Here is an 8,962-nt window from a genome sequence, read left to right as displayed (position 1 = left end):
AAAATTTCCCAAAGGGGGCATTTTCCAGACCTAAAGGGAGTAGGGCTAGTTTGGAAGGGCACTACAGAGGAACAGGGCGGTGCCGAGGGGCATTAGAGCCCAGGGTCAAGGAGAGCCCCCCCCCCCCCAGGGAAGCACAGGTGCTCCTGAGACTCCGGGACTGGGCGGTCCTGTGGCAGGAGACGGCCCCCTCCCCAGATGTGTGGAGGGAAGTTGTTTGCACCTCGAATTCTGTCACTAGATTTCAAGACACTAGGAAGCTCCTGGAGGATACGTGCCAGGAAACGAGTGGGAACACCAAGAGGAAGGGCCGAGATTCTGGACAGAACTAGCAGGAGGACGGGGAAGCCGGGGTCCAGGGAAGCCGGGGTGAGTGGCAGGTCTGCCCACGTGGGCGCAACCTCACTTGGGGAGCCCTGCGGAAGGCTCGTTCTCAGAGCTGCTGAAGGATGTGGAGGACAACAATAGTTCAAAGAAAACCAAGCAAATGAGTCATGTTTAGTTGGGGCTGGCAGGGCTGGTGGGGGGTGGGGAGAGATTGGAGGAGACAGGAAATAAATTACAGGAAGTAGGTCAGGAAATAGATGGTGACAAACGAGCTCGCTTCTTCCCTCCTCCTCTTTTCCGCCCCCATAGCGGGTCAGCTATGGGGCTGTAGCCGGGTACAAGACCGATGCAAGTTCCTGGCCCCTGGCAGGGCCTGGATGGTGTTTGCTCTTCACAAGCACAGACTGCCTGGGACGTGGGTGGCTCAGGCCATCAGGGGCAGTTTCAGGGAAGGAGGGAAGCTGGATGTTGCTTTTCTTCTACACCAGGGACCGTGCAGCATCACCTGTGCTGGTCCTGCCCCAGGAAGTAGCGGTCAAGTGTCTCACTCCTGCCAGTCCTGGTGGGTGGGTGGGTGTGCCAGGGGCCTGAACAGAGAGGGGTCCCTGGATGTGGGGGTGCCATCTTCCCGTGCAGGGGAAGTGCCAGCTCTTACTAGAGGGCTCCAGACCTGGAGTGCAGGGACCCAACAGGTGTCCTGCCCACATCCCTGGGTCCGGGCCCCCCCCACCTTACCTCTGCAAGATGTGTCCCCCCTCCAGAAATCATACACATGCTTACTTATTTAACAACCAAAAGAATTACCAAAATAAGTACAAAATAAGTACTACATGCTTTTTACAAATATGTGCAGAGATTGTAGAAATTTTAAACAGTAATTAAAGAGGCGCCTGGGTGCCTCAGTCCGTTAAGTGTCTGCCTTTGGCTCAGGTCATGATCTCAGGGTCCTGGGATGGAGCCCCGCATCCGGCTCCCTGCTCAGTGGGGGGTCTGCTTGTCCCTCCCCCTCTGTCCCCCACCTCCCCGCTAACGCTCACTCACTCTCTCAAGTAAATAAAATCTTTTTTAAAAATTTTAAAAAGTAAAAAGAAATTGACTTTCTCCTATAATCTCAGTTATTCACCCAAACCTTTTCTGTCCATAATGCACGTTACAAAAGTTGCATCAGGATGCAACTACTGATTTTAGCTTCTGAAGACATACAAGCTATCACAATACAGCTGCAAGCAGCTCCCTGTCAAAAATGACACGACACCATTCACTCAGCAAACGTTTTTATTTTATTATTTTTAAAGATTTTATTTATTTATTTGACAGCACAAGTAGGCAGAGAGGCAGGCAGAGAGAGGAGGAAGCAGGCTCCCCACTGAGCAGGGAGCCTGATGTGGGGCTCGAGAGATCATGACCCCAGTGGCAGGCAGCCACCTAACGAACCCAGCCCTGCAGCACCCCAAGGCCCACGAGTTTGAGTGCCTTCTCTGCAGTAGGCACCGTATTCTTCCTGGGTAGAGGTGAACAGACCTGGGGAGTTTACCTGGTCCCCGGCAGTGATTTCAGGTGCGGTGTGCACCAGGGAGACAGAGCAGGGAGAGGAGATGGACAGTGGTGGCCTTGGTTTGCTGTGGGTCTTCTCTCCGACAGAAACAGTTTGCCCTCCTGTGAGCATCCAGAGAAGAGCATTTCCCTGAGGGGACAGTGAGTGCAAAGATCCTGAGGCACTCATGCTTGCTCATTCAGAGGACATCAGTGACTCCAGGAAGAGAAAGATACTGGGGGCTTCTGAGGAGACAGGATTTTGCTCAGAGTCTGGTGGGCGCAGGAATGCCCCCTACAGGACTAGCTGCAGGGATGCGCGGTGGGGCTTGCATGAGGGGCTGATCCCGGAGACCACCGGGGGCCTGCACGTGGGCTGGGGGTCAGGCGACCCCATGGCGGCCCGGGGTGAGGACTGTGGCGCTGGAGCGGGTCGGGGTCGCTCAGGCGTCCGGCGGACACCTCAGGTTGTGAGGCCAAGATCAGCGGGCGTCGGGGTGGTTCCAGGCCAGCAGGCCTGCTGGAGCAGGGGCGGGCCCTACGACCCTCGGAGCCTTAGAGGACAGGGAGCGGCCGCCAGAGGTCCAGGGAGGAGGACCGCGCCTCTCCCCGCGTGTCGGCCGGGCAGGGCGTGCGCTCCGCGCGCCCGTCTGGTGGACCCTGAGAGTCCCGGGAAGCCCCGGGTCAGCGTGTCATAGCATCTTCGAGCCCGTACAACCTCGTGTTCCTTCCGATTCCCGCAACAGCCCCACTGGAGCCGGCGGGAGACGCTCTGCTCCCATCACCTACTGGGTCGGGCCGCCTGCGCGCCCCGTCTCCGCCCCGCGGGCAGGTGCGCGCTTGGCCTCTGCCGGCGCAGGTGGGTGGGGCGCGTGCCGGGGGGGCCGGGACCTCGAGGGGCACCAGCCGGCCGGGGCCGGACAGACCGTGGGAGAGCCCTCGGGTCCCCGACGGGCCACGGCGCGACCCGCGCGAGGCGCACGCAGAGCCGGAGGGCGGCCCGGAGCGCGGGGCGGGGATGCGCGAGCGCCCTGCCGCCTCCCGCGCTCGGTCGGCCCCGGGGCGGGGCGGGCTCGCGTGCCGGGGTGGGGCGGTCCGTGCGCGGCCGCCGCGGGTCCCCGTCCCGGAGATGCGAGCGCCGGCAGCCGCGCCGCCACAGCTCCCGGCCCGGGCGGGCTCCTCCCGCGGGTGCGCCTGAGCCTCCGCGCCCCGCCGGCCCGGGTAAGTGTCCCCGGCGCGCCCCGCCGGCCCCCGCTCCGCCGAGGGGCTCCAGCCAGCCGCCCTCCCGCGGGGCGCCGGGGCCGGGCGGTGGGTGCGCACCTGAGAGCCAGAAGGGGAAGAGGGAAGCGCGTCGGCCTGGACCGCTCCTGGCCCCGCGGTGTCTCCCTTCCCCACCAGCCCCTGCCTGTGACCCACCGCCCTGGGCCCGCTGGGCTAGTTCTGCCCTCGGTCCGGTGTCCTTCAGAAACTTCGTGGGCAGATGCTGCGGGGCTCGGCACGGGCCCCCGAGCCTTCCACAGGGCGGCGGGCGGAGGAGGGCCGGGGCCGGGGCTGGGGCGCACAGCCTGGCGCCCTCCTACCCGGCGGGGAGCACCAGGCTTGGTTCTCACACTCGGGAAGGGCGGAAGGGCCCGTGTTTGTGTTCCAGGAATGCGCTTGGTTTCAGTTAGCGGCACCAAGAAAGTTTCCTTTTTTATTCCCCCGCCTCAAAGTCTTAATTTGAGTGGCCCCAAATCCCGGATCCTGGCGACTCTGTGAGTGGCCCCGGCCATCCGTGACTTGCTGGCCGGTGTTCCCACTGCGACTCAGCTGGGGAAGGGGCTGCTCACGGGGCTGGTGACCGGTCAGGGCCAGAGATCAAAGGTCTGGGGCACCTCTTTCCTGGGGACCTTCCTCCTGCCTTTTTCCAGGGCACTGGAGGCTTCTTCCCTCTTTGGGAGTGTACAGTGGCCTTCAGCATCATCATGTCATGGGGTACAGGGGGGTAGCCCCTGTGACCTACACATGGCCTCTGTTTGACCAGCCACAGCCCGTCCTTGAGGGGTTCAGAACGTGAGTGTGTGCCCAGGACATCTGTGCCCAAGCTCTGCATCCTTGAAAGTTGTATACCTGGATTTCTGGCCTGGACAGCTGCTGACTCACCCTGGGGGCACTCCAGGCGGTCTCTGGTAGAGGCGGGCCCTTAAGCCTGGACAACCTCCACCCAGTGTCCGCCATTAGGCTTCTGCAGGCCCCTGGAAGGGAGCCCCGTCCCGGTGGCAGTCCTGGCACCGGCCATTAGGTGGAGACCCCGTGGCGATGAGCTGGCCGCCTCTCTCGTGGTGAGTGGTGAGCGGGCAGTGCAGCCCTCTCATGGGAAGCCGCGTCGCCTGTGGCGGCGCTCCGGCAGCCCGTGGCTGGCCTTCCCCTCATTTAGGCACAAGAACTCTGAGGCGGAGTTGGAGTTTGGACTCAGACCCCTAGTGTGGTCCCACAGCAGTGCGTGCCCATTAAAGATGCTCCACGCCCAGCACGGAGCCCCACAGGGGCCTTAGACTCATGACCTTGAAGTCAAGACCTGAGCAAGATCCAGAGTCAGACGCTTAACCAGCTGAGCCACCCAGGAGCCCCTGGAGAAGGATTCCTAAGTAAAAGCTCAGGTTTAGCTTAGCGGGGAAGGGAGGGCCACCAACCCCCCTGCTGGGCCCCTCGCATGCCTGCAGGTCCCCATCTGCCTCCTGGCCCAGCACCGTCCGTGGTTGCAGGGGGGACCCTGGCCCAGGCCAGCCGCAGGCTGCGGGAGCCCTGCGCGGAGCGTCCCCTGCTCTCACTTCCCAATGGGGCGTCTGCCGCCTGCACCTGAGGCGGAGACCTGTGTCCTGGGGGGCACTGCTTCCAGGAATTCCGTCTGTTCCGATGGAGGCTTCATCTTTTTGAGGAGAACGCACAGGTATTTGGTAAAACGCCGTAATGTCCACCTGTCTGTTGGATTCCCAGGGCGGAAACCTCAGCTCACACGGAACCCAGACTGGTTTTCCAGCGAGGCCTGTGGTGGTGTGTGTGCCGGTCGATGCGCAGCCCCTTTGATCTCTTCCACACATACCCCGTGGGGGTACCTGTGACTATTTACCTGCCTTTGGTGCTTCTGACCATAAACTGTGTCCAGGGTTGTACTGAGCACTGAGATGGAGACACCAAGGGACTTCTTGGTTTTGTGGGGCAGAAGGTGCGAGGCTGTGGAGTGGGCACACGATGCAGGCTCGGCCCTGCGCCAGTTCCTGCGTGGGGTAGAGACTTCCGGTGAAGGGGTCAGGGTCAGCTGGGACAGGAATGGCCCCTCCTCATCTTCTCTGTCATCTGCCCGCCCCCATGCCACCCCTGCTCCAGGTTTAGGGCTCATCCAGGGAACGGTGGTGCTGGGGATGGGGTCCCCTTCACCTTCGACCTCACGCGTGACTCTAGGTTGCTGCATGCTCGGCCCCTCCTGGGGCCTAAGCTGGGGCCAGGCCTGGGATGGCTTTGCTCCCCGGCCTGCAGCCACCGAGGGTCTGCCTGGCTGCCCAGAGCAGGGCAGGTGTGGCGGCCATGGCCCAGGACGAGGCTGCGAAGGCGGAAGCATTTCTCCGTGGGTTCCTGCTCCCGCCTGCCAGGGCCCAGAGCTCTCCTGCCCCCGACTCCTGCTGCGTGCCCCGGGGGTCCGGAACACGCATGCGGACAGTCTGGCACACCGACGCGCTCAGCGGCCGTTTCCCACCATCCTCGTCCGCTCGGAACCCCCCGCCCGCCGCGCCCCTGCCGCTGCCGCCTGCGTCTGTTCCCGCGCGCAGGTGCCCTCAGACGGCTGCAGTCCGCGCCCGCCGCTGCCCCTGCTAGTCCCTTTCTCAGCCCCCCAGAAACTTCACCTGCGATCAGCGTACATTTGTGTCCTGGGTTTACCCTCAGAGCAGTCACGTCGGCTCCAATTAGCCTTTTAAAGTACCGTCCGGCGCGTGCGTTTAGTATATCCAGAGTTGGGCGCCTCCCGCCCGCTGCGTCCAGAACTTCCCCTTCACCCCGGACAGACGCTCCCTGCGGCTGAGACGGTCGTTCCGGGCGGTCCTTCCTCCCCGGCCCTGGCGACCGCTGACCTTTCCGCTGTCTGGTCCCCGCCGATGGGGAACCAGCGCGGGCGCCGCCGGCCGGGCCCCCCCAGCGATGCTCGCCCTGGGCGGCCTCACGGTCGTCGACGCGCGGCTGCTGTGACCGACGGTGCCGAGCGTGTGTTCAGTTCTCCTGGGTGCACGGCCAGGAGCGCGACCGCTGGGCTGCCTCTGTCTGCTCTCGGGGGTCTGCCACGCGGGCGCCCCGGGGCCACGGGGGGCTCCGCGTCCTCACCAGCGCCTGTCGCTGGCCTTCGCTCTGTCCTGAGCCGGCCTGGGGGGCAGGGCCGCGCTCGCTGCGGGTTTGATCGCGTCTCCCCAGCGCTTGCGGACCGAGGCGCTCCCGGGCGTCTGGTCACCGTTGGCAGGTTTTCTGCGGGGAAATGTCTGCTCAGGTCCTTTGACCATTTTCCATTGGGCCGTTTCTCTTTTTGTTGTTGTTGGGCTGTCAGAATTCTGTGTATGTCTTGGGCAGTAGACTGAGCAGATGCATGATTTGCAAAGGTCTTCTCCTGTTCTGTGACTGGATGGTGTCCTCTGAAGCACAGGTTTTAAAATTTGATGAAGTCTGATTTTTTTTAAAAAAGTCTTTTATTTGTGCCTTTAGTGACACATCTAAGAATCTTTTGCCAAATTTAAGGTCATGAAGGTGTAGCCCCATGTTTTATCATTTTACCTCTCACACAAAGGTCTTTAAGTAATTTTGGTTAATTTTTCATACGGTGTGAGGCAGGGATGTCCGTTCACCCGTCTGGGGACAACATTCTCCTTCCCCATCGAATGGCCTCGGCATGATAGGGTCTCTGTTCTTATGCCACATTTTGCTGCTTTTTTATGCTTTTTTTAAAAACTTGTTATTATGGAAAATTTCAAATCTTTACCAAAAGTGAAGAGGAGGTTGTAATGAGCCCAGCCTGTTCATCGAGTGGCACAGACGCAGTATCGGTATCAAACGGTCTGGTTTCGTGTAGACCCCACTCTGCTCTCAGATGGTGCAGTGTGTCCCCAACGTGTCATTTCTTAGTACGTAACACTGACACGGGTAGGCTTTAAAAAAATCAGATTTTTGTGTTTTCAGCTTAATTTTTTGTTTGAATTGAGGGACTTCTATAAGGGAGTACTAACCCAACAGCAGATGGACCATAAAGGTGAGAAGAAGACTGTGGAGGACGCCCAGGGTGGCAGAACAAGCTGGAAGAGCGCACTCAGACATGGGGAGCCTCTCCGAGGCTGCGGTTCCGGGCTCTTTGGAGAGGGTATGGTTCAGCCCCTGGGGTGGGGGGGGTAGAAGGTCACTGAGTCTGTCAGCCTCCGGCGGTGGGGAGCAGGAAGAAGGACACATCTGAGCCCTGGGATCGGAAGCTTCTTACTCCTGGATACTTGGCACGAGTTTTGAGCACCATCACAGCACTCAGTGAACAGGGAGGAACCTTCCACCGGGCCCTTGCGTGTCCCCCCTCCTGGCCTAGGTGCCACAGTTTCCATACCCCTCACCTCTACACACGTTACAAACCCCACAACACGTGCTCATCGTTGTTTAAACAACTGTCTTTCAAAGACAGTTAAACAGTAAGAGCAGACCCTGGGTTTGTACCCAGCAGCTCTGTTTCCTATGCCTCCCGTTCCCTTTGGTGGACCCGTGTTACCATCTGGTATCACTTTCGTCTGGCCTGAAGACACCCCTTCGCATGTCTTACAGCGTGGGTCAGCTGGTGAGCCAGTCTTTCAGTTCTTGTGTGTTTGGAAAACTCTCCAGCCCTTCAGTTTTGAAAGCTGTGTTCCCAGGGTGTGGAATTTTATGACGTGGCTCCGCCGTCTCTGTGCTTCCCCAACGAGGCGGCTGCCGTCATACTGCCCGTGTCCCTGCGCACCCGGTGGCTGTTTTCTGTGGTGGCTTTTACGATTGTTCTGGAGGCCCCGGCTATGAGCAACTTGATTAGGACTGACTTTGCTGCAATTTCATGTTTCTGTGCTGAGACTTTATTGATCTTCTTGAATCTGTAAGTTTACAGTTTTCATTATGTTTGGACAAATTTCTTTATTATTTTTTTAAATTTTTAATTTTTTATAAACATATATTTTTATCCCCCGGGGTACAGGTCTGTGAATCGCCAGGTTTACACACTTCAGAGCAGTCACCAAAGCCCATACCCTCCCCAATGTTCATAACCCCACCCCCCTTCCCTCAACCCCCCTCCCCCCAGCAACCCTCAGTTTGTTTTGTGAGATTAAGGGTCATTTATGGTTTGTCTCCCTCCCAATCCCATCTTGTTTCATTTATTCTTCTCCTACCCACTTAAGCCCCCATGTTGCATCACCACTTCCTCATATCAGGGAGATCATATGATAGTTGTCTTTCTCTGCTTGACTTATTTCGCTAAGCATGATACGCTCTAGTTCCATCCATGTTGTCGCAAATGGCAAGATTTCATTTCTTTTGATGGCTGCATAGTATTCCATTGTGTATATATACCACATCTTCTTGATCCATTCATCTGTTGATGGACATCTAGGTTCTTTCCATAGTTTGGCTATCATGGACATTGCTGCTATAAACATTTGGGTGCCCCTTTGGATCACTACGTTTGTTCTTTAGGGTAAATACCCAGTAGTGCAATTGCTGGGTCATAGGGCAGTTCTATTTTCAACATTTTGAGGAACCTCCATGCTGTTTTCCAGAGTGGCTGCACCAGCTTGCATTCCCACCAACAGTGTAGGAGGGTTCCCTTTTCTCCGCATCCTCGCCAGCATCTGTCATTTCCTGACTTGTTGATTTTAGCCATTCTGACTGGTGTGAGGTGATATCTCATTGTGGTTTTGATTTGTATTTTCCTGATGCCGAGTGATATGGAGCACTTTTTCATGTGTCTGTTGGCCATCTGGATGTCTTCTTTGCAGAAATGTCTGTTCATGTCCTCTGCTCATTTCTTGATTGGATTATTTGTTCTTTGGGTGTTGAGTTTGCTAAGTTCTTTGTAGATTCT

At 58.3% G+C, this 8,962-nt stretch overlaps 1 protein-coding gene across 4 annotated transcripts in view; it reads left to right on the top strand.

Annotated features, from left to right (window-relative positions):
- Window positions 1-2,941: 2,941 nt before the first annotated feature.
- Window positions 2,942-8,962, top strand: part of AHRR (aryl hydrocarbon receptor repressor) — a 76,966-nt gene continuing 70,945 nt past the window's right edge. For 3 of the 4 annotated variants that reach the window (XM_082724607.1, XM_082724606.1, XM_082724605.1), the window contains exon 1: window positions 2,942-3,081. The gene's annotated coding sequence lies outside the window, so the exon portion shown is untranslated. The remainder of the gene's footprint in view (window positions 3,082-8,962) is intronic. The other variant, XM_082724608.1, reaches the window with a different exon arrangement.

The sequence above is a fragment of the Mustela nivalis genome (assembly GCF_964662115.1).
Source record: "Mustela nivalis genome assembly, chromosome: 3".
Classification (NCBI taxonomy): Eukaryota; Metazoa; Chordata; class Mammalia; order Carnivora; family Mustelidae; genus Mustela; species Mustela nivalis.
The sequence above is the reverse complement of the archived record's forward strand: the minus strand, read 5'-3'. Positions and strand labels throughout refer to the sequence as shown.